Below are 26,820 nucleotides of genomic sequence, written 5' to 3'. Positions count from 1 at the left end.
ATTTAATACATTTTCAATTATAACCAAGCTTATACAGTAATTTTAGCACAAAGATCTGAATGAAATATAATTGTATTTAATTTTTGTTATTTGTCATGGGTATTTTCCAAAGTGGTATGTGGTCCTTAAATAGGATGTGGTGTTATTTTGAACCTTTGCCATTGTCTGAAAGCACCTGGTATTTGCTGTTGGCAAATACCCTGCCAGCCAAAACAATTATGAATTACCATTATAGAAGTAGCATAATTAAACAGTATATCTAGACATTATTTATAGATACCTGAGGCGAAATTCAGATGCAAAACAGTAGCAACATCAAACATAAAGTGCAATCAAACTAGAATGTGGCAAGACAAAACATGGATACCACTTGTTTTCTTGCAGACTGCTAACACGCCTGGAAACATGTTGGGTCGTGTCGCTCTACATAAGTTGGCATCCTTTCATTTTGACACTTGTTGCAGTACCACCAGCTGCCCACAGGTTGTACCAATCATATAATACATCTTTAGTGTTGAGAACACATATTTAAAATGAACTAACGTGACAATTATTGAAAATCGTATTACAACTTAATTTAATTGCTTGCAATCCCAGCAGTCCGAGTTCTCATCATGCTTTACATGAGAGTGGGTGTTGAAATTGTTAATGTTTTGAGCAAAATGAAAAAGGTTAGTTTCAGTTAGCTTGTTAGTTTCAACTTAGCTTTAGCATGCTTTAGATAGTTCACCCTAAAATGAATACTGTTTATTCTACCTGTCGTGGGTAAACTAAATCAAAACAGATCTTCAATGATACTTGTACAAGAGGAAAGTTTGGGAGAGCATGTTTGACTATTGCCTAAGTTTTTGTGGCTGCAAAGCTGTATGTGCAATATTATGCTACAAAAAATGGCAATTATAGCATTTTGTCACTCTGCAGCTGCTCATCTGCAAAATTAGCTTGTTACTGGAAATGTTATGTTATTTTTATTGCAGCTGAACTTCTGTAACAACTTTCAAAAATGTAGTTACGTAAAAAGTCTCTCCCAAACTGCAGCATTTATGCGGCTTCCTTGATATGGAAAGATAATAGTCTCTGGAGTAATTGGAAAGCAGAGAAACAGAAAGAGAGGGAGAGAGAGAGAGAGAGAGAGAGAGAGAGAAAAAGCCTGACAGAAAACACTGACATCATTACAACATGCACACAATTCAAAAGCTAAGAAGCTTGTCAGAAATAATCTGATAACATGGAGACAATTTCCGAGCAGAGAAACAAAACTGACATTGTTTGTGACCCTCTAACAGGTTTTGGCAAGAAATAATCTTAAATGCTTCAACCCAAACAGAAGAACAGAATGGCCTGCAGTGACAACGCAATGAAGAGGTAAACACTTCCTGGGGTACCATCAGTGAGAGACGTGCATTTAGTGTAGTATCCGGTGAGTGTGATGCATACTCCATGATGTTACAAATTGCTGTCTGCACCATGAAGATTAAATGAAGCCTTTTAAGTGTATATCCCAGATACTGTTATTGTATCACATTTCTGAAAAATTCCCAGCAAGCATTTCACACGGTCCACTGAGTGACAGCTTAAAGTACTGCTGCACGGGGGGAATACCTGCTGTAAGGCAATACTTTACCACAACCGCTTGACACTGTGTGCTACGGGAAAAGATTGAAAACACAATGAAATGAAATGTAATACTAGTATACTGTGTGCTGCACAATATACTACCTAGTATTTTTTTTTCATGTTATGTAAAAACAGTGTGCAGTATGCAACAGTAACAGTAGTATGTTACACTGTTGTGACATTACCTCACATTGCATGTTAATTCAGCAGTTGTCCTGAGGTTATCATCTAGGAAATTACTTACTTTAGCATAGGGAGGGAGGGGCTTGGAATATAATTTCTTCAAATGGAAAGTGTATGATTCTATGGAGTTTGTAAACATAAAATGTAAAAACATGTAAAAAGTGTTTCCAAGAGCATTAGCCCATTAGTGCCATATCATATCCAAGCTAGAAAATAAATACATATTTTTTTTAAATGATAATAATAATAATGATAATAATAATAATAATTATTATTATTATTTTAATTTAAATTGTAATTTTTTGTATGTGTCCATTTTGTACTATTTTAATCATATTAAAAAGCGAGGAAAACTCTTTTTTGTTTCCATTTTCTGTACTATTTTAATTCTGCTATTAATGCTTTTATCATTTCTTGCTAGAATAGGTAAAGTAGTCAACTACATTTGATAGAGAAAATGTCACCACTTAAAATACAAATGAGTCATGTAGCACCACTGAGATTTTTTCTATTGCACATCTCTTTAAAACAGTTCTTTTAATACACTTTTCAAGTAATATTGTATGCCAGCTGTAAACAGCTGCATGCCAACTGTATGGCTTTTGCAATTTTAACATTTTTGTGTATTTTTGCCCAAACAAATTAGTTAAAAACCATGTAAAGATTGCATTACTACTAATGGTTAAATCGTCACTTCAAAAATATACTTTTTTTTAGCACATTGCATTGTAGTATATAGTGTTCCTCAGAGTGTGCTCTGTCCTGTACTGCACATTTTAGCATATATATTCTATATACAAGCAGAACATTTGCATGCTAGACAATAATATACATACTGCACACTAGAAATAGTATGAACATTTTAGTGAACTGCTCATCCAAAGATAGCCGCTGTTTTTCTCTCCCACATGGTTCCTCAAGTATATGACCTCCCAGTTCAACTGAAGAACTTCTCAGCTTGAAGGATGTGGAGAGAGTCAGGTAATCTCAGTTCTCCTCTGTGACAGCTCAGGTGAGACTCCGAGCCACTGTTGTCTCTGATCTCCTGCAGAACGGAGCATTTGGTGCTTTTCCTCATGCACACGCTTTCACGTCCGCAGTATCAAAGCTTCTGAGAGCGAATGAGCTCTGAATGATCTTTTCCTGTACCCTAGGAAACTACTGTTTATGCAGCTGTGTCAAAGGCACAATCAAGGTTGATTTGAGTTTTAAGCCGCAGCATTAGCTTAAGATTTAAGCTTTTCCTCTAGGGCCGCCTTGACTGTGACACTGACAGTTGAGTGGTCGTGTTCCAACAGGGCCTGAAGGTAAATATTGAATGGTTGTCATTGTTAGGTTGGGTTGGGTTGGCGGATGGTGCATTTGGCGGAGAGCCCGGAGGCATATTGAAACCCAGTCCCATATGAGAGAGACTGATCACTTAATCAGCGTATAAAGCTGAGATGGTAGAGAAAACAGCATGGAAAGGTCGAGAGGTGAGACAGAAGAATCTAATTCCATTTCCCACTGTCTCATAATGACTGGGATTTTATGAGGTGAAGAAATGTTGGACTGGTTTATTCATGAATCTAAAGCTCAGATAATGCAGTTAGATTTAGTTTGGTCATCGTGTTTTTTTGTTATACCTGAATGCAAGTGACGATCTGGCGCTGGAATATATAGGTTGTAATCTTGTTGTCAGTGGTGGAAAGCAACAAACGTAATGTTCTCATCAGCACACATGACCATTCAGATGTTTGCTTCGATCTCTCATTTTTTCCTTCAGTCAGTTAGTTTAATGTAAAAACTAGCAACTTAAAGGGATCGTTCACTCAAAAATAAAATGTAATTAATTTCTGCATTTATTATTCCAAACCTGTATGACCTCTGTAGAACACAAATTGAAGAATTGACATCCATTAAATGGACCAAAAAATTGGTAAAGATGACTGTGAGACTAGTATTCAGCAAAAGCATCCATAACAGTAATGGTCACTCCTCGTAGTAACACTCAATTGAAGAAGCTTTTCCAGGAAGAACTGTCGTCTGGTCGAATACCACCCTCAGTGTTCAGAGTCTATCATTTAACTGTCTTCATTTGTTAACCAAAGCCCTGATTACGTGTGTTTGTTGAATTTGATAAGCACTGATGTAGCTTAGCTCTTGTGTCCTCGTAAAGTGTTTGCTTTTTTGATTTAATGAGGGTTGATGGGTCAGCAATATTCTAAGATTATAAAACGTACACATTTGCTATGTAAGAATCATCTGATTTGTCTCTCACAGACATTTACGCAAGTCTAAAGGAACTGACGTGGTTCTTCAGTTTGCTGGTTTTGGGCGGTTTGAATACACAAACACAGAAATTTGTCTAAGAACATCATCCGTAACTGTAGAGGACAGGCCACTGACGGCCCAACCAATCACCCCAGCTCCCTTTTGGATGATTCATTTACATATATTCACAGAGAGGAGGAAATCTGCCTCAGGCTCTCAAGGCCTACTATGCACGCCAAGAAAGAAACAAAAAAACACAAACTCATTCAAATGCTTTAACGCAAATACAACCCATGTGACAATTCGGATTACACTCATTTTAATGGTGTTGTACGTCTTGCTAACTTTTGCCAGAGTTAAAACTACACAGTCTTACAGTCAGAACTTTTTTTTTTTGCTGCCAGGGTTGGATGTAATTTCTCAGGACATATTTTTCAGCAATATGCCAGCTAATTGGACTTTTTTTAATGCATGCTATTCCATACATTTTTTTTATCACCTTTAACAAAAAAATATACTTATTTGACAGAAAAATACTTATTTTTAAAGCAAAACAGCCCACAAAACACCAGAAAATAAACATTTTCACTATTTAATGCAAAATCAAAACCATCTGTTTTAATGCTTGCTTTAATGTAATTAAATTTTTTTATTATAATAATGTAATGTAATATAATATATATATTTTCTTATATTTAGTATTTCATTAAGTTATACACTTCCATTCAAAATTTTGGAATCAGTAAGATGTTTTTTTTGAAGACTTGGAGTAACTACTGGAAAGTCAGCTTTGCCATCACAGGATTAAATTACATTTTAAATTGTATTAAAAAAAAAAACTTTTTAATTCTAATAATATTTTGCAATATTACTGTATTTTTGATCAAATAAATGCAGTCTTGGAGAGCAGTTTTTTTTATAGTCGTCTTTGTCAAAACATTTTAAAAAATCTTACAGGCCCCGGTGTAGTGTACATATTTTTATTTTTATTTTGCTTCTGGCTTGTTTGGTACTGTTTGTACCAAATCGTTTTTTGTAAGTTTATTTGATACCAGATCCCGACACATTATTTAAAAGATGAAAGAACAAAAAGTACTTTTCTGAGTTTTGTTTGTAGGAAATATTCTTGATAGGAATATTCCTTTCCTTTGCATTTTTTAAAAAAAAGCACAATGTCTTTTTGAAATTCAAAAAGAGAGAGGCACTGACAGTAAAAGCAGTATATTCTGGATGCCTAAACCTTAAATGCACGGCAGTATCTACTACTGCAGAACTGGTTAAAAAGTAATATCTTTAGACATGGTGCCATATTTACACCATGGATTTGTTCTTTGGAGTTCTTAGAAATACATTGAGTACCATGTAAATGCATACCGTAATCCTTCAGTCCCACAGTATACAAAAAAACATAATGCCATTACCATCTGATACAATCGCTATACCATGACACCACCATAGTGATTTGTGAAATCACACACAGGATTGTTGGCATACTTTACTCTGTGTAGGCCGCATGTGTAACAAATCCATTGCAGCAAGTCAGCCGAGAAGAGAAAAGACATTTGTCAGAAAAGGGATGGCCAGACACAAAGCGAAGGAGAGCGGAAATGTTTTTCTGATAAGCACGCCTCCAGGAGCACTCCGCTGGCCCTCTGTGATTAGAAACGCGCTGGAGTACGTCCAGAACACGTCAGGCTGACCTTGACACGTGCTTCATCATGCTGTAAGCGTATACTCCAGAGGGAGTGGATGACACAACTGGCTGGGTAATCACAAATTACACCCCATCCCCCGATCCAGAGTTACCGCCGGCCGCCCGTCTTCTCGTTTGAAATATCCGCTCTCGTTCAACGTTCATGCTACACTCGTAATGTTTATTCATCCGCCAAATGGTGCATATTCCGTTCTATACAATCCATGTCTACACATGCCATGTCTGCGTGTCTCAATCTGTGCTATGAGCTCTACAACATGCTATCTGGACAAAGTCACGCATGCTGGAGAATCCTAATGCTCTATTGATTGACTCGGCCCTAAAGCTTTGAATCATATAGGCCTGCCAAAGGTTATCATAATCAATATGCAATAACCGTAATAGCTCTCTCAGCCCGACTACAAAGGAATAAAAGAATAATCATGCAGATTTGCTCGACCGGAGGTTATGGGGGCGATGATATCAGTGGTTGTAAGGACGGGGTCCCAGCGTTCCTCAAGCTAGTTGAGCTCCCTAGTTTGGCTGCCATGGTAACCTTGACGAAAAGTGCCGGTTTGCAAAAGTGGGAAAGGAAGTGTCTATTTTTACCCACAGGATGGAGAGGGACAGATAGAGCTGATTTTGAGGATGAGAGATGTCACTGCATTTCTTTAGCACATTTTTAGAGGTTTGTCTCTGTTCTGAGGGAGTGGAACTGAGGTCTGTAAGTGTGTGTGTGTTGAGGTGGGAAATGAAGGTTTCACTCGTTGTGGTGTTATGGAAGTGTGACTGTCACACCTTTCCTGAAAGCTGTAAATTGGTTTCTAACACTAAATGTCCCACCTTAATTAAACAGGGAGTGGTGTTGAGTGCTGATATGAGTGTTCAGAAGATACATTTGAATGGATGACGGCATGAATGCATGTACACACACCTATAAACTGAATGGCTGGACCTCAGGAGAGACTGGAACTTACCTCTGTTGACATCCTCACCATACATCCTGTTGATATACAGGTTTGTCTTGTGTTGTCTGAGGTCAGCATCTGTCAATTCAATTTCAGTTCAGTTTTCTTTATTGGCATAACAGAAACTGTACATTTATTTAAGTTCATTATTTTTTATATTGTTTTTGAAGTCAGTTTGTTATTATGCTTGTAGCATTTTAATTAAGATTATGTTAATATAACAAAATTGTAATTATTTTGGGACTGTGGCCCACCTGGAAATTTCCGAGGCCAACTAGTGGATTTGTTAACAATAGTTACTGCTTTAAATTACATGAACTAACAATGAGCAACATGTCTATTATTGTTTGTCGATAAAAATACAATTGCTCGTCGTTTGTACATTAATGTTAACATGCAACTATTGATTTTAAAAATAATTAAATGTTGAAATTAGAAAATATTACAACAACACTTTAGTATAGGGACCAATTTTCATTATTAACTAGTTGCTTATTAGCATGCCTATTATTAACATTTTGACTGTTTATTAGTGCTTATAAAGCACATATTCTGCATGACCATATTCTACATCCCTAATCCTAAACTTAAGAACTACCTTACTAACTCATAATTAGCAGCCAATTTGGAGATTTTTTGGGGCAAAAGTCATAGTTAATGGTTTGTTAATAGCAATAATTGGACCTTAAAATAAAGTGTGACCAATATTACTAAATGTTGTAGAAGTGGTGTTAATTGGTAGTTCATGTTAACTAATGTAGTTGATTAATATTAACAAACAAAAGCTAATCGTAAAGTGTATGCATGCATGTATTCATGCATGTGAAAATGTGTGTATATATCTACAATACAAACATACGTACATTTACTGTCAACTATCGAGCACAGCATGCGCAGTTTATTTATTAGAGGCACATGTTGGTGTTTGTAATGTGTATTCACAACAGCACTTTTGAATGATGGCAAAATCTATTATTTTGACATATGAAAGAGCTGCACTTAGTAATAAAGAATATTTCATAAGTCAAAAATATGTTTTATGAAATATGCATGAATGTTTTTTTTTTTTGTCTCTAGAACTGTACAGTATGAGAAAGTAGAACCTCTGTCTTTCTTTCTGAATTCATATGAAGTGTAATGTGTGTTTTCAGTGCTGTTGTGTGTCCAGTGGGAGAACTACTGAGATCATCATTATTAATGATGACGCTGTAGAAACTCCACAGATCGGAGTAATTATCATATTCTACCATCAACACTTGAAGAGACTCAGGGGAAAAATGAATGGTTCCCACTGTGATAATGCCATTTATTTGGGCATGGAGGCAGTGTCGGCTTTATTTTATAGTTGTAAATAGATTCAAAATAATAATAGTAAATAATTGCACTTTATTAATTGCACCTTCATTGAATTTCAATGTATATAGCAACATGAAGAAAATATATTTTTAATAATATTTGTTTATTAGATTTAAACTTTAACTGAAACCTGATTATTCTGATTAATGCAAATGATTAAACTGGTTAGCAGGTGGGTTGTAAATATAACACTGTTTTTGTGCTAAAATACTGCATACATGTTAACATGATTTAGTGAATTCATGGGAGAATGAGAAAAATATTTTCATCTTAGGAAAAAAGATTAAAAAAAACAAAAAACCTTTCCATAACTGATTTTTGGTTCAGATGATGTGAGCACTAATAGGAAAGACTGTTTGTGTTCTGTTCTGATTGGACTCATGCGTTTAATTTTATTCAGTTCAAGAATGTCCTAAAATGAGGTCTGACTTTCCTCATATTAGGACACCCAGAGAGAGAGCCGAGGTCCCTTCTGTAGACATCAGATCAAGCACAATAACCCCAGACATCTGTCTATATTTAGGATTGAGCAACTTCACCCTACACTTGTGTGTGTTTTTTCAGTCTGCTCCTGCTTTACAGTGAAATTAAATGAGCTTGTTAAATGTTTCCCCTTTGACCTCTATAAGATGTTTATAAGGTGAGAGTTCACATTTGGAGTTTGATGCATTGACAGGAAGACCTGTCTCCCTGAGGATTGCGGTTTGGTGTTCAGTATTGAGGTTTAATGGTTTTAGAAGGAAGTTGGAAGAAAAAAGTGTGAGATAATGCATGTATGTGGAATTCCTGACCGTGTCATCATCAATTCTAAAACATGATGAACCACACATCATTCCTTTATGTAGCCCTGAATTCCAAGTGAATGGTCCTGGAGTCTACATGTTAAGACAGACGATTATGTGTGTGTGTGTGTGTTCAAGCCTGAGGGTTTTCTAGTTATGCACTAACATTTGAAAGGAAGGTCAAAAGCACATCTGGCAAAGAAGTTCATGTACAGAACGCACATGAGGAGACCTGTCAGGGTCTTGACCTCCTCCTCCTCCCCCCCCACACACACACATGTAAGTCAGTATATCCTCTGCATCAATTTTATTCTTCAAAGCTCAGTCAGCTTTCATGAATACTGCATGATTTTTAACAGAGACACGCAACCTCATTTCTGTCCCTGTATGCTTGAAGTGTTCCTGTGTTAGTTCAGGATCAATGGGGGAAAATGGAAGCAACCAAAAGATGATAGATTAAACATTTGTAGAGTGGAGGAGAGATCAAATAAAAGAGAACATAGAAGAGCCTGACAAAGCATCAGAAGTGGGAGAGAGAAAATATATGTATGTTCTTATCTCTATTCCTTTTAACAACTTAATTGATTAATTTTAACTTTACCTAAAGTCATGTGTAAAGTCGGCATGAAATGGAAATGTATTGTTTTCTCACCTATTGTGACATATCAAAGTGAAATGGCTTCTAGAAAAGAAATTAAAATACTTAATTTTGTCCATGGGGATTTGATTGGATGGTTGTCATTTGCCAGTTGCTGTGATTTTACAGTATGTGAGTGACAGGTTGCTGGAAGGGGGCGGATATTATCTTTATTTTATGTTATTAATTTTGTTTGGTTTTAATAATACATGTTTTACTCCATTGCACTATTGTTAATTTTCTTGTTTTGCTCTAATTTTGCATTGCAAATGTACAGTTCATATCTTGCCAGTAATGTACAGTAAAGGGAAGTAAAGTATGTTTTATTTTATTTTATTTATAAATACGTTTACTTCATTGCACTATTGTTATTTTAAGTATTTTGCACTGATTTGGCACTACACGTGTGGTTTATATCTTGCCAGTAACGCATTGTATATTGAGAGAGAGAGAGAGAGAGTGAGCGAGCATGTGTTTTTGAATTTTTCAGCTTTAAGCATATTGTCATTTTTCAGCACATGCAGTCATGCACAATGGCTCTGTGTGTGTATGAGAGAGAGAGAGAGATCTGGTAGTGCTCTCACATTGTCAAGGCCAGAGAGCTGCTTTATGAGGCATCAGATCTATCAGAGATTCCTGACCGCAGCTTTCAGTCCAACCAGCCTCTGATCTCAAGTGTTTTTCATTCAACAACTTTTGCTCTTTTAGATGATAAAACTCCCACTCTTTCTGCAGCCAAGAATGTGTGTGCTCTGAAGGAGCCATGCAGTCCATTACAGAGCTACTCATTCACCATTATGTGACTTAAACCTTGAGCGCTAGCGAGCGTATTATAATTAATGCTTAACTAACAGTGATATGAACATCCACACACTCCCACTTATGCCTTGTTCATCACTTAATCTTATTGTTTATTTCTTTATTTTTATATAGTGCTGTAACAGTTTGTTGACAATTATCAAACTTTTTAATTGGCACTGTAAATGTTTTGTTGTTGCTAAATTATTTCTTTCTAATCTTGCCGCCTACAAATTGGTTCTATTAATATTTCTAAGTCTTGCAGTTTTTGAACGATCTAGGGTTGAGTGAATTTTCAACGACAGTCTATCAGTGCGCACGTTAGCGTCCTGTTAAATGAACTGAGCTAACCTTACCGGAGAACTCGGCAAACGCTGGCGTAGCAAAGTTCAAGTGCTGTCGCATGTGACAGCGGCATTAGCAATGTACTGTCAGGACCCAGAAGCACTTCACTTGAGATCCGTGAATATAATATTTCAGGGCCTGGTCCATTAGAGCTGTAATGTCTGCGCGTGTGTGTGTGTGTGTGTGTGTGTGTGTGTGTTCAAACACTGTTAGCTTGGCAGACACTAAAAAAGCGTCCACTCTTGACTTCACGTCATGCTGGTAGTTTCTGATACAGAGATGCTATCGTGGCCATCTCGTCTTTCTTTTGTTCTTGTGTGTGTTTGTGTTTTAATGTACGTGAGCGTGTAGGCGTAGATCCTGGGCTGTGACGTTACCTTTATTAGCGTGTTTATGCGTTGGCTGGACAGTGTCTCATTAAATGGATGGGTTTACCTCTCTATGGAAATTAAACATCTCCCACAGCCAATAATGGTTTATTTAAGTTCTGCTGACTAACAGAATATTTCTGTGGTTTCATGGGACAAGTTTGGTCTTCTCAGCTACTACCAGGTGATCTGTAGAGATCAATTCATTGTTGTCTTGAGTGTTTGATGTCATCTTTATGTATTTGACTCCCATAAAAATCATGTGTGAGACATTTTGAGATTTAGAGTTCAGCCTGAGGCAACTTTCTATAAGCCCACTCAGAACTGACACTGAGGACCTCAAGAGGTTTCACCAAAGTCCCTTTAAAGACCCCATTAAATGGCTTGGCAAGTGCAGTTTTCTTTCCTGTTGAAGCAGGATGTATAGGCGGGACGTGTCAAACTATGATGTGCTAGTAGGACATTTCCATTCTAAAAAGCATCTGATTGGACAAAAATCTGTGTAGTGCAGGATGATCTTTTGTTTTTGCTATAATTTAAAAACTCAGTCAGCAAGATATTTTTAAAATAAATTAATAATTTTATTCAGCAATGATGCATTAAATTAATCACAGTTGATGGTAAAGGTTCAAGTTGATGGTATTTTTTCAAATAAATGCTGTTCTTTTGAACTTTCTATTCAGAATTCTCAAGAAAAATAAAAACAGTTTCCAAAAAATATTAAGTAACACAACTGTTTTCAACAATGATAAAATGTTTCTTGAGCACCAAATCAGCAAATTTTAATGATATCTGAAGGGTCATGTGACACTGAAGACTGAAGCAATGACTGCTGAAAATGAGCTTTGCCATAGAAAAGTTACTTTTTCCTCTCCTCTCCTCTCCTCGTCTCGTCTCGTCCCATCCCATCCTATCCGGGTCCCTTCCCCTTTCCCTTTCATTCATGATCCTGCAGCCTTGTTTTACCCCTTCAAGGCTTCATCAATTTTTCTTTTTGGCTAAAATCTGTTTTTCAGGTTGGCTTTAACAAATAAAAACAGAAGATTGGACTTCTTTACTTCTCTCATTTCTTTTTCCACAAGTCTTCTTCGCTTATACTGCCTCTGGTTTCACATGAGATGCTCTTCTCATATTTATCTACAATTCAGCAGACAAATAAACACACATGTTTTTAGGTTCTGTCCACATGGCTGACCTGGATTACTTTGATGCGTGACTGAAACTGACTCTGGTGCGGAGTCTCTTTGGAGAGATAGTGAAGAACGCTGGTAAATTATTGAGAGGAGAAATACAGAGCAGCTACACAGTCCCTCCTGCATAATGAAACACAAATAAATGAGGAAAATGGGACAGGCCTTGTAACTAGAGACTGTGTTTGTGTGTGTTTGTTGATGCAGTCAGGTCATGATGCATCTACTTCATCCAGATTTTTACTGAGCATCTCCAATAGTTAGAATACACATCACAAGCCATTCAGCTTCTCAGACTGTGCCGACTTTACGCAGAGCACCAACCTTTGGAAAATATGACCTTCACAGGCCTTCCACACATGTGCTTGAGGATATTAAACGGCATCAGACGGAGGTATGCAGAACCCGTCATGTTTGCACATCTGTGAGCAGAATATGATCAGAACCATGCAGAAATCTCATATTTCATTATCATTCTGAAACGACAATCCTTAGACGTTCTTTTATGCTAGTCAGTGTCTACTGTCGACGGTACACACATTTCCAAGTCCTTTGAGCCTTCTCGGCTAAAAAAAGCCCTGCATTATTTATGAATTTCCTGAAAATTTAAATAATAAAGTGAGATGTCATGACCTTTCTGAACTCCTCCGTCTTTAATAAGCTCTTTGGCATATGACACGGAGTACCACAGAATAACTTTACAAGATTAAAGGCGGTGGGTTTCCATATGAAGTGGATTACTGTAATCTGAATTTATTGGGTTTTCTGATACTGGCTGACGAGGAAAGTCTTTTAGGACTTTGTAATGACATCTATAAAAAAGGGGAAAGTGAGCCGTTTGAATTACAGTTTTAATTTGACTTAAATTAATAACTAATTGGGCTTAAGGCCGGTATAAGTGCAGTATCAACATATCATTTCAATTGCACTTTTTCAGCTCAGCCATATTCAGAATAAAAATTAGTCATTTAAAAAATAATTAAAAAATGAACCAGTGCTATTCCATTTTGCTTTTCATATTGAATTACATTGGAAGCTTCATAGTCATCGATTTGTCTAACTTGTATAAACTGATCACTCAACATGAATCTAACAAAATGATGAGTACTATGGTGTTACCGTGTTTTTGTTTTGCTTTGCTTGGACACTATTAGTGGTTCAACGGATCACAAATCTCACGGTTCGGATCACATTCCGGTTTTTGACACACGGATCGGATCGTTTTTCGGATCAGCATGAAAAGAAAAATATTTCAATTTAACTTGCTTTCCATTTATTACTTAAAGCGAAGTACTTTGATACCACAGCAAATACTACTAGATTAACTAAGAAAGTTTAAACATGATTAAAGAGACAAGAGAACAGCCAGTAAAAATAAGAACAAATACACAAATTACAAGCATAGATAAATACAACAGAATATGTTACAAATAAAATAAGGTTGGTAGTATTCAAATACAGAAATGTAGTGATTAGGGAAAATAACACTGCATAGTGTTCACTGCATAAATTAAATATAGATTTTTATCACAGCTGTTTTGTTGTTTGATGATCATTAATGACAGCAGCAGTATTTATAGGCCGCTGTCCCTTTAAGACCTGACGCACGGATCCGATATAATGATACACATCACATCCGATTTCTTTCTCAGCTGTTTTCATTCACTTGAGACATAACTGACTGCGTTTATCTGAATGATTGTCGAGATGGGTATTTTGTCATAATTTTATGTGTATGTGTCTGTTCAGAGGATTCTGAAGAGGATTCAGTTCGGTGTTCGCGTGCCGTCTGAAACGCGTGTGCGAGCTTCATGTGTGTGTGGCTGTGCGCGTACTAGAGAACAGTGCGCGAGTAACGAAACGAGTTCCCTTTCGCCTTTTCTCTCTGGAATTGTTTAAAATTCGCTTGCTTGTGTAAATACGAACAAATGATAAACTTGTACTCTATTATGGTTAAATTTTGCAATTAATCCGCGGATCACATGCGTTCCGAACCGTGGGGCCTTGGTCCGTACGGATCACGGATCAACTACAACCACTAGACACTATAGTAATGGTTTGTTCTTTGACATGTACTATAGTAGTTCCATGGCTTTGTTAAAGTAAATATTGTATTTATTCAGTACCATGGGTACGTTTTTTTGTAAGAGCTCTTGCACGGTGTAAAACGATGTCTATTGTGAGTCTCATTTCATTTACATTTAAATGTAAGCATTTGGCAGATGCGTTTATCCAAAGCTACTTTGCATTGAAGGTATACCTTTTATCAGTTCATGACAAATAGTCAGACTTCGTTAATTAGATTTAGACTCACAAAACAACCCAAACGCATTACTGTCAGGTAGAGATGAAAACATGGTCACAGCCAAGTGAGAAATTCAAACCTTTGGATTCAAACATTTCAAACCAATTTCTGTGTTTTCGGTGAAGCATTAAAGATGCTTTTTAGTATTTTCTGCTGACTAGTTGTGTTTACACTTTGTGTCAGAAGTGAGACATTGCTTCAGAGATGGAATAAACCAGGGCAAGATTTGGCACCGAAAGAGACTTAGCTCAAAATCAAAGTACATGCTGTGAACTAAGTAAATATGCTGACTGTTGAATCGAGAAGAGATTCTATGAATGTAAATCAGCTCAGTGTGAGGCGTATCTCGTTTTCTGAGGGATAGACTGTGGACAGGGCGAGGGACGTATTGTTTGAGAATGAAATCTATAACTGATATGATTGTGGTCTGACTCGAATGAGCACTTCCAAACCGTACACACTTCTATGGCGACTCCATTTGTGTTTACAAATGGTTCTGTTTGACCAAATACAAATGATCAAACATTTGATCAATAGCGTTGTATTTAAACACTTTTTGATTGTGATCAGGTGTTTGTGAAAAATAGACTCGAGTTATTGTTTAGGCTACTGTCTCAAATATTTGTATAGTAAAGTTAGTTATGTGACAGATTGTTCATCAGCAAACCAGAATCTTAGGCTGACGTGAGCCTCTTCAAAGTGACAAGGAGTGGGGAATTCACACAGAATAAATTGCACACGGCAATAGCGTTGTTTATTTGCATGTGCTGTCTTAGTTTTTTGATTCATTGGTTCACTGATGGAATTGCGCAAATCAGGTAATGGCACAAACACTGTCAAACATTCAAAGCTGAAAGGAATTTGAACCGCACATTTCCCATTCTTGCAGGCTGGATCTTAGTGTGTGGTTACAGAGGATACAGCAGACTTCTGTGATCTGACATGCTTTACTGGGACTGTACATCACTACATGAGTGCACAGCTGAATTTACTCTTTAAAATGTTGAAGGGAAATGTGCTCGATTACACAACACATCTCTACAGTGTGTGTATATTGCCATCATAATCATCTGATAAATAATTGCTTTCGTGATCAATGGAAAATACAGATAAGCATCTATTGTTCTGTTATTTACAGCTGCCAATTTTGTTAAATAATGTAAAGTAAAAGTCAAGTAAATATGTATGTATTTATTTATTAATTTTGAGTAATGCATCATAGTGATGTCATGTTTTGAATAAAAAATATAAAAGGCTTATTTTTTTCACAAAATTATTTTCACAAAATTAGCAGCCCAAAAACGTGACATTACTATGATGCATTACTCTAAATAAATAAATAAATATTTACTTGCCTTTCGCCCCAAAACATAATATTACTATGATGCCATTATATTATATATAGATAGCTAGCTATATACCTATATTATCTATCTATATCTATCCATTTTTATTAGGGATGCAACGATACCATTTTTTCAGATCCGATCCAATCGAGAAAATTCTGAGTATCGGCTGATTCCGATACCAGCACAGTTTTTTTTTTTTAAATCAGTGTAGAATTTCTATACTTCTGTGTATTCACCTGATCGTCACTCCTTTGTTTGTTAAACACAATCTACTAAATATAGACAACTTCATTTTAATGAAAAATAACAAATGAAAAAAAAAAAATAGAATCATAATCTATTACAAAAATACTATTATAAACTAGGTTAGTGGATAATTTAGCAGAAAAAGTTATTCTAGAAAAATCATGAGTGCACAATTTTATAAAATCTAAACATTTAGTGAAATAACATTATTTAGTGGGGAAGAAATAAAAGTGAATGTGTAGGACTAAATCTGGTAAAATGTTACACATTGCTCTGTATTGTTGTAAAATACATGAATGAAAACAAGTAAATGTATATAACTATAAATATAAACTATACAATTAAAAGACATTTCTTTTAAATGTATAGCACAGTAATGAAGGCAGCAACATATGATAGATAGGAGTCCCACTCTTATATGTTGCTGCCTCCATTACTGTGCTATACATTAGATTATTAATAGCCTTTCTTTTTCTGTCCTATCATAGCACAGAACAAGAAACGCTATAAATAATCTATCATTGCGCAAAAGTATTATAATACGAAAAGCTCCAATACAGAGTGGCACAAAGCGCTTATGCGCAACCCGTGCGCAGAATGATGCGCTTGAAGCAACACGGAGTCACAAAAATTAATAAATAAATTAAAAAAGCATATAATTATTTAATAAAAAATCTGCTAATGTCTTAAGTTTCATGGCATCTAAACTTTGACCTTGGTGAAGCACAATTCCTAATGAAGGTCTAATCTAATCCATATCATTAGCATACTAACGACCATAACCATCTCCTCACTTCCCTCAGACATGACATCATCTGACGTGACTGTGTCAGAAACATCTGTGGTAACACAGTCCAGATCTGTTCCTCACGCCAGAGGTTTTCAGTCGTTCCGGTGGGCAAAGAATGTCAGATCATCAGAGAAAATACCACAGTAATTAAACTGATGGATGCTTATATTCCTAGAGTGACTTTCCACTCCCATTTAAATATCAGCTCTTTTAATATGGCCTCTCCGCAAAGCTGAAGAGCAGAAGGTTGGTGTTGATTTTTATATGCGGTTTTTCATTGCCCTCTCACCCCGACTTTCTGCTTTAAATGAGGTGGAGCTGAAAAAGATGAATCCAGCACTCTTTCATCAAGACGTATTGATGAGTGTCTTTTAAGTGAGTTAGGGTTGCTATTTTGAAGGCAATATTGCAGTACACATTAAGTTGCTGAGCAAAACAAAAATACATATTTACCAGCCATAACTAAAGCCAAAACTGTTTTTTTTCGACATATATCTTTTTGAACATGGTAATTTACATTCTTTCTTGATTTAGCTTAACTTTAATTTGTCTTCTTCTTCGTCATCTTTTTCTATTATTATTATTATTATTATTATTATTGATGAACTTGAATTTACTATGACCAGTACATTTATGCATTTGGCAGATGGTTTTTACCCAAAAGAAGATATACTATCTGTCAATCAGTTCATGCATTCCCTGGCAATCAACCTCATGATTTTGCTCCACTATTGCGGGAATTTTAAAGTGTTATCAGGTGCCGCTTTTATTCAATTTTACACACAGTAAAGAGAGAGCTGGGGCCATTTCTGGGCTTAAGTGTCTTACTCTTAGGGGCGCACTTGTGAGAACTCATCTCACAAACTCTCATTTAATTTAACAAGCAACCAAGAATATGGCTTGCGATCTTAACAGCTGTTCTACATGAGCAAACCAAAAAATGTAATTGGCTCTGCCGTTATTGTAGGCATTTTGTATGGTTCTGCAATTTTTCTTTAAGAGAGTATGTTTATTGGGAATGATGTAACATGTATTACTGTATTACTGAACCAGATCTAGTGCTAATTCTGCATTCTAGTTGTAGATTTAAACCATCACTGATAAAGTCAAATGCTCTTGATTTTACAGCACAATCTCATGTTAATCTCTCATTAATGCTTGAAAATCCTTCAAATCTTGACTTCAAAATGATTTGGTCCGCAGTCCTATGCAGACATATTTGGGGGCAATTATTCCTTGGGGAGATCTGGAAGACATTATCCCACCGCAGCGAAAACACCACTCTTCTCTCTCTCCTTCTCTTTGCCAGCTCACATTTTTAGCTGGAGAACATTTAGACTGCTTGTTCTCTGAACTGTCTAGCACTCAACACATTGTGCATATTATATTTTGATTTATTTTATTTACAGTCTGAAATACATCCATAAATCAGTTTAACTTGACTAAAAAGCATTACAGACACTTTCCATGAATAGAGTATACTTTGGTGTCGCATGAGTTTTTTTTTTTTTCCCTTCATCCTTTTTGAGAGTGATTCCTATATTCACTAACTTCCCAAATAATTTCAGCTAGATAGACAGACAGACAGGGCACAATAATGCTTTGTTCTCATAACTATTACATAAACTGATAAACTGTTATCTAAGAAAATTCATTAAACTAATTGGAATTTTAACCTGTCCCACCACAGGGGTATAAGCCTTCGCATTTTGACATCAGTTGAATACTGAATGTATTGGAATTTTTACTGAATTCCAAACTCAACCATTCAATCCTGTTAACAAAGTTATTGTAAAAGCTATAAAAATATATTTATTTTATAATATATAAATATATTTAATTTAATTTAATTTGACTGCTTAATGTTGACTTTTATTTAGTGGTTTATTTGGTGGTATTTTAACTTTATTTTTAATTGAATTTTTTTATTTAATTTAATTGTAGTTTGTTATTTTATAGCAGTTATCCATCTTACCTTTATTTCTTTAAAAATGTTTATTGCTATTTTTTTTTAAATTACAAATCATATTTTAGGATAGATAAACCATTTTTATTTTATTTTATGTTATGTAATGTTATGTTATTTTTTATTTTGTTTTATTTTATTTTATTTTATTTTGCATGATCTGTGCGATGTGCTTACCACATATATGACTTCATTATTTACTTGTGGGTTGTGGATCCTTCAAGCATAACTTTGCTAAATTGATACTAGCTGTTTAAATAGTGTTACATAGTCAGTTATTAAGTAAGAATAATAGATTCTTCTGTTATCACACCATACTTTACAACTAATCTCTTTGTAATTAACATGAAATATAATGCTTATTCTCAGAATGATGATATGTGTTTATATAAGTAATTTTAATTAATAACCAGCATCTCTTTCATGGTCATAATTAGACATCGTTCACATGTAAACACGTTGGTATTACTGGACAGCGAGCACTCGAGTGCGTGTGCTTTTGAAAATATACACTCTTAATGAACGGATATTTAAACCTCTTGATGAAGAGTGTTTAAGGCTTGACTCAGACTCGAGTGGAGAGCGTTTGAGTTACGGGCAGTGTGAGCGCGTGTGCACATTACATTAACTCATTTAGTGTTTCTAATGGGTTGTTGCAGGGGTCTCGCACACACCATTACACCCCATTTACACCCCGAACACCCAGCGTCCACACACACACACATCTGAGCATATGGTCAGTTTGACTGCATGCGCTCTTGTGATTGACTGAACTCTTCAGAGACCAACCGACAGAGAAGTCCAGTAATTGCCATAACTTCATTAGCTGCGATCAGAGCACAAACAAACACTCACGTGGGCCGCCAAGACTAGAGAGACCGATCGTGATGTTTTTAACGGCAATTTCACAGGGCAGAGGATGTACAGACATCTGTTTCTTCTCAACATCAGGGACACCAGAGGAATATGGAATTAGTGATGAAGGCAATACAGAGGTAGAGCGAGCTCCTACTTCTTAAAGCGCTCAGCTGGCTTCTTTTTAGTATGTCTGAGCCCCTCAGCGGCCCGACAGGACCACACGTCACTCACAGACCACCACACTGGCTCTTCTTGATCCTAAAGACTCGTTTTCAAAGGAGGACTCGTGTAGAAAGCTTATAACGTACTCCTTTAAAATGACCTCCTACACGTCTGAGGCAATGTACAAAGCTGTGGGAATGAATCCTGAATGTGTACTGATTTTTTTTTATTACATTTGATATTTTTTTTTTTTTTGAGCGTTACAAAGCAGGTTTCTAACTATATTTGTTTTACAGTTGTATATAAAATAAATAAAAATGAAGCAGGTAATATATTATGTAGATTGGCCTCCTGAAGTTGACTGTTAACATTTTCTGAATTTATTTATTTATTTACAATTATGCGGTGAGTTCAGTGTGTAGTGATAACTATAACAACAATATAGCATTTTGTGACTTGTCAGCCAGTAACATACAGTACCAATAGTTGAACCTAGCATTTTGTTTTTCTTCTAAGAATTATTTAATGATGTATTGTCTGGTTGTTGAGGAATTATTATTATTATTTTTACCTGCAAAGCCGGATTCAGATGGGACTAGTTCTCCCTGATGAGAGCAGGTAAATTAGCATTTCACAGATGTACTTTATGATTTTAATTCCAACCAAATCAAATGTGGTTGTATTTATCTCACGCATCCTCTGTGAAAATTATGGAACAAATCACCTACTGTTTTTTTTTGGCTAATTTAGGAGTTCTGAGAAAACCAATCCCATCCGGATAGGACTGTCTCTGATTGCAGTGTTTTCATTTTTTTGATAAGCTAACTAAAGCTATTTTCTAGTTGCATCTTTATTATGGAACTTTCTGGGTAAAAACTAAATAACATTCGTGGAATCAGGTATGAGTTAATTAATTTCCTTCAAGGCATAGATCAGTTAAAATGAGCTAAATATCGCAGCTAACAATTACTTTTTTTTAATGTCTTTTAAGTTCACACAATGGAACGCAGTGGGGTCCAAAACAACATGTTTGTCTGGACCAAAACAGTTACAATTTCTTGAAAATATACTCTTATTTTACATGAGGTTTATGTATAAATTTCTTTATTTTCGGGCACTAATTAATTTAATTATATGTATTAATATTAATTGAAATTTTACAATATATTTCATTGGCTTTTTTGCCATGCACATCCTGACTTTCATATTTAGCTGCAGTGTGTGTTCATGGCCTCCAGCCACTGTATCTCATACAAGCACTACTTTCATAAATACACTAAATATGACATTCAGTCACAAAACTTCAAACATAGCCAACGATTCCCTTCGATACGTTCACATGTTATAGAAAGTATTAGCTGCTGTTTGCTCTGTGAGGTTATGGAGGCTTTCAGGAGCTATTAAATCAAAACAGGAACTTAAAAGCTGAATTGGCCGCAAAGGGTAAATGAAAAAGGGAAAAATGATAGTGTGTGAAAAAGGGAAATTTCCGCACAAAACCTAATCACGCATAAAAGGCGGAACATTGCTAGAAAATTGCTGCTATTACCGAGCCACTGCAGGAGTCAAATCCACATTAGATCTGCCGGAAAATTTGTTACACCAGTGGCGCAGTTTGTTTTTACCTGCTTTTCAACCCTCTTTCTCTCTATCACTCTTTCTGGCTGTGATTTGAAACGCCATACTACTATACTACATCTGTTTTTGCAGGATGTATACTATGCACCTATGCATTTGTTCTGTAAGCATGGAATACCAAGATAGAGTCATCAAATGCACAGTTTACTAACAAAACACATTGTGCTGGATACACTACTGGGTGGATCCACTGCAGTGAATGGGTGCCATCAGAATGAGAGTTCAAAAAGCTGACTCGGGTTCATAAATTAATCTCATGAAGCTAAAAGCCATTCATCCATCCGGATCAAACTGTTGTTTGATGGTTCATATGAGCATTTGCATTTTTCTGTCTGTTGTAACTTTTCAAATGTATCTTTAACTTTATATCAGCACTAGTTATGCTACAACAGTTAAGTAACTTTTAAAAAATCTTTAACTTTATTTCAACTCTACTTCATAGACAACATTTTTTTCCATGGCAACCTTCATGACCTAGATGGTGTAAAATCAATGTTTAATTAGCACAATGGCTTTTACACTTTTTTTATAACAGGTACAGCAGGCACATTTTTTCTGGAATAACAGGAGAAAGAAGTGAATGGAATGAAGAGAGAAGCGAGAGAAGGAAGGTGTGAGATTTGGCTCGTGCTCTCACAGCTGTTTTTGAAGTGCTTTTTCTTTTCACAACTGGGAGTTTGATCATGGTGAAGAAATGCAGTGCCAGAGAGAATAAATAGAGAAATGTAGATGTACACGAGAGACACCAGCTCACACACAGAATGGAGAGGAGAAGTGATAATGAGAGAGTGAAGTTCATTAGAGAGGGAAAGGAGATACGAGACGACCGCGAAGACCAGAAAACTGGAACAGATGAAGGATCTGTGCTGTAGTCATCCCACCTTGATACACAGATATGTAACCTAGCTAACTACACGTACACACACATATTTTTACTATCTAAATAAGGACATACCATAAGTTTTGAACTAGTTTCCAGGTTTTTCCAAATGCATTCACTCTGGTCAACTGCAAATTCAGGTGGCTACCAGAGGCTTCTGATTGGTCTGAAAGCTGCTGTTTTACATGATAAGATGCTTTTTTTATTCTTTCACACCGCCTACAATCAAAACAAAGCCCTTGAAATATAATAATTACTGATTTTTGGGACACACACACACACACACACACACTCGTTCAGTGCTTGTGGCACATTTTCAGGATTATTTGGGACAGGGCATGAGAAAGGCAGAAATGGATGCAGACAGCATTCTTGCCCACCGATAAGCAAAAGAGAGAGATCATTCATTTAACTGTGTGTGTGTGTGATGAATACTGATATCTAAAACTATGACTCAACCTAGAAAGCATCAGATCACACACACACACACACACACAGTGAGACGGAGAGAGATCAATGTGGCTTGTTATCGCAGCTGCTTTTCCTTTATTTATCCTCTTTTGACAGAAAGAAGGAAAAGATGGCTTGAAAGAATGCGAGAGTGAGAGAGAATGAGGCATCCGAGGATGTGTCTGAATACAGGAAGTTATTTTAGAAGATCTGGGCGGTGGAGGAGCGCTTGTCTTGTTCTAAAACGTGCACGCTGGCAAAGTGAGTGACGTCATCCTGTCTCTTGACATAACTTACAGCTGAGACCATTTACTCATCACCATCAGCACTCTTTTGTAAAATGATTATGCCATGTTCATTGTGGTTTGTCGTTTTAAACCGTTTAGCCAGACTACTGACTTTCAGCATCAAATCTCTTTCAGATTGAAGCTCATTTTGGTCAAAAACTGCCCACTTATGCACCTTATTTTTAACGTAAGAGCAGGTGCAGCCATTTGTAAGTTGAATGTGCAAGGCTTCCTGTGTCAGCCACTTCAGGTATTTTTGACAGTACCAAACAGCTTGTTATGCTGCTTGATATTGCAGACTGGAATTTCTTATCATATTATTTTAATGTATTGACAATTATAAAAGGTCGTTTTAAACCGTTTAGCCAGACTACTGACTTTCAGCATCAAATCTCTTTCAGATTGAAGCTCATTTTGGTCAAAAACTGCCCACTTATGCACCTTATTTTTAACGTAAGAGCAGGTGCAGCCATTTGTAAGTTGAATGTGCAAGGCTTCCTGTGTCAGCCACTTCAGGTATTTTTGACAGTACCAAACAGCTTGTTATGCTGCTTGATATTGCAGACTGGAATTTCTTATCATATTATTTTAATGTATTGACATAATTATAAAAACACTGGTTTGTAGCACAAATCATTTTAGTGTTTACTTCACTTTGTTATTCTTCTAGTTATTTACCTATACCAACTTATGAATCAGAAGTCTTGCACAACCACAGAAAAAAGTACTTCCACATCACAAAATGAGGTGGATGCATGTATTCTTGTACAAATATGCTTTAATGGAAAGCTTTATATGAAATATTACATGCTAGGGTAATATTTTGGTATCATTTCAGTTTTTGGCCAATATAATATATCAATCAATGTTTTTATTTATCAACCAATAATTGAGCAGCTCATTTCCCTGTTTTTAGATAATTTTTGCTGTCATGTAATATATATATATATATACGTGATGCCTAAATTCCCTTGTAGCATTTATAATTATTGATTTTAAATCATTTTTAGCGCTTTATTTTTAATTTAGGAAGATAAAATAGTATATAATTATTGAATTTAATTGTTGATTTACTGGCATTGACCAGAGTTTTGCTACTTGTACCAGTCTTGTGGAAATTGCGGTCAGATTGTAAACGGCAATTTTTTTAGTAGATGTCTTTCTTTACCACTGTTTCTTTCTAGTTTGATGTGCAATCCATGAATGGCTGTGGGTGGTCCCTGGGAGTGTTGAGTCTGAGACTATTAACATTTATGCTACACACGTTCTTATAATTGGTGATATTTTATCATTTGAAACAGCAATACTCCAATCTCTAATTAGAAACACCAGTGCATTGCAGATCACCATTTTGTTTTTATTTTTAAACCAATTGTCCTTGGCAGCCAATTACAGAGCTCTGAATAGAGTTCATTTGACACACACACACACACACACACACACAGAAATCTTATAATGTGGCCTGAAATCTAATTTCTTCCTCTGAAGTGACCCGTGAAATAGTGTGAGCTCTTTGCTCCCTTGCTCTATGTAAAATCATCAGATTGCCTATTTCAGAATCCAATATGAACCCTCTCCTGTGCTCTTTAAACACACATACACACACTTACAGTAATGGGTATTATGGGCCCCTCCTGACCCGTTAGATTACAGAGGAGAGGGAAAAACAGATACGAAATGAAAGACCAAAAACAGCTCAAATACTGAGGAGACGAGAGGATGGTGGAGAAAGAGAGAGCACAAAATAATATGGAGGAAGTTAGTAACAGACACAACGATCAAAGAAAACAAAGGATCTGTTAAACAAGCAAGAATTGATCTGAGCAGATCAGATAATGCTAGTATAAAGCTCATGATAAAGACGATTGTGTATTTGAGGCCACTTTGGATTTAAAGTGTATGAACTGCAAATTTCAAGGAATATGTTTATGCACTACTCTACAAAAAAAAAAAAAAAAAACACGATATAAGATACACTAATGGTTACTAAAGAAACAATTTTGGCACACATTTGGCAATCATAGCTTAAATACATGAATTACGTCATGCTTATGTATATGTTGTAGTTCACTCTGCACTATCCAGTGGACCTCTTTAATTCTATAGTTAAGGAAATACTGTCTTTAAATAAGCTTAGGAAAGGGAATTATTTCATAATATTCACAGTGGAGTTTGAGAGTAGGATAAAGGTCCACACTATTTCACCAAAGTCCACTCACTTGAAGATTTCTGCTTCCACCACTTCGAGAAATGTGACCCTCTTACATTATATCTTGAATATGAACAGGTTAAGGTGATATCTTGTAATATCACACACAGATGAATTGGGATGGAGCTAACTGTGTGTTTTGACAACCTTTCAGACTCTGTCTTCACCTTTGACAGGCACTTTGAGTTAGTTTGAAGGTAAATACACAACTACTCATACACAATTTAAAAATAGTATCTGTTTTACCACGGTTTACTAGTTTGATTCTAATTTTGGGGAGTATCCGTTATCTTAACTACATTCTTCAGTGACAGTAGTTGATTTCATAATTGCATAGCTTTCCAGTACGAGCTAGTTTTTCCAAGAAGTAACGGTGTAGCGTGACAAATCGCTACATTGCTGGACTGTTTGGTCACATTGTGAAGTGAATCGGTTTGTTCAAACAGTTCATGCAAGTGAATGATTCAGATTCCAGAAATTGTAGCCTTTTTAAGTGTTTTGTATGTTTGTTTGTTTTTTTAGCAGTTGAGTATATTCTACATTTTAAAAGTTGTGGGTTGGTAATGAGTATCTTATGCTCACCAATGCTGCCTTTAGAAGAAAATACATAAGTCATATTTTGAAATATTCTTACAGTTTAAAACAACTATTTTAATGTATTTTAAAATATTTATACCTGTGATGGCAAAGCTAAATTTTCAAGTCATTTCAACAGTTCAGTCTTCAGTGTCACATGACTCTTCAGAAATTATTCTAATATGCTGATTTGGTGCTCAATAAACATTTATTATTATCAATGAAGTAGAAATGTTTGTAACAAATGTCCTTACTTCCACTTTTGATCAAATTAATTAATCTTTGCTAAATAAAAGTATTAATTTATTTCAAAAAAAGAAAAGACCCAGAACATTTGAATGGTGATCTGTTTAGTTAAACACTGCTTAGTGTTTTGCCTTGTAACTTTAACTTGTAGTCTTTTTTAAGACTGTCACTGTAATTAAGATTTCTTCAAAAACACATTGTTTTTGAACAAGAAATTTTTTAAAAATAAAAATCATTTGAAAATGTAATTTAAAAAATGTTACCCCCTTAAGCAGCAACAGTGTTGTTGCTATTACAATAGCTGCTTGTGTTTTTTTTTTCTTGATAAATTGTTCAACTTAAATAGTTGATTTAGTAGTTTGGTTTTACACTATTTTAAAAGTGGCTTCAATATTTAAATCCACTCAAAAAACACAAATGAATGGCTTCTGTCGACCATGTCCATGTGGACATATACACTTCATAATGGAACTGTTCATAATTAAAGGGATAGTTCACCCAAAAATGAAAATTTGATGTTTATCTGCTTACCCCCAGGGCATCCAAGATGTAGGTGACTTTGTTTCTTCAGTAGAACACAAACGAAGATTTTTAACTCAAACCGTTGCAGTCTGTCAGTCTTATAATGGAAGTGAATGGGAATCACGGCTTTGAGAGTCATAAAACAT

At 35.8% G+C, this 26,820-nt stretch overlaps 1 long non-coding RNA gene across 2 annotated transcripts in view; it reads left to right on the top strand.

The window, feature by feature from the left end:
* Nucleotides 1-26,820, top strand: part of LOC107709412 (uncharacterized) — a 154,666-nt gene that overhangs the window by 46,697 nt on the left and 81,149 nt on the right. Inside the window, exon 2 of one of the 2 annotated variants that reach the window (XR_001636496.1) lies at nucleotides 1,287-1,420. The exons of the other annotated variant lie outside the window; for it this stretch is intronic. This is a non-coding gene — a long non-coding RNA (uncharacterized LOC107709412). The remainder of the gene's footprint in view (nucleotides 1-1,286; nucleotides 1,421-26,820) is intronic. 2 annotated transcript variants of the gene reach the window in all.

This window comes from Sinocyclocheilus rhinocerous, unplaced genomic scaffold (assembly GCF_001515625.1).
Source record: "Sinocyclocheilus rhinocerous isolate Xijiao unplaced genomic scaffold, SAMN03320098_v1.1 scaffold416, whole genome shotgun sequence".
Classification (NCBI taxonomy): domain Eukaryota; kingdom Metazoa; phylum Chordata; class Actinopteri; order Cypriniformes; family Cyprinidae; genus Sinocyclocheilus; species Sinocyclocheilus rhinocerous.
The sequence above is the reverse complement of the archived record's forward strand: the minus strand, read 5'-3'. Positions and strand labels throughout refer to the sequence as shown.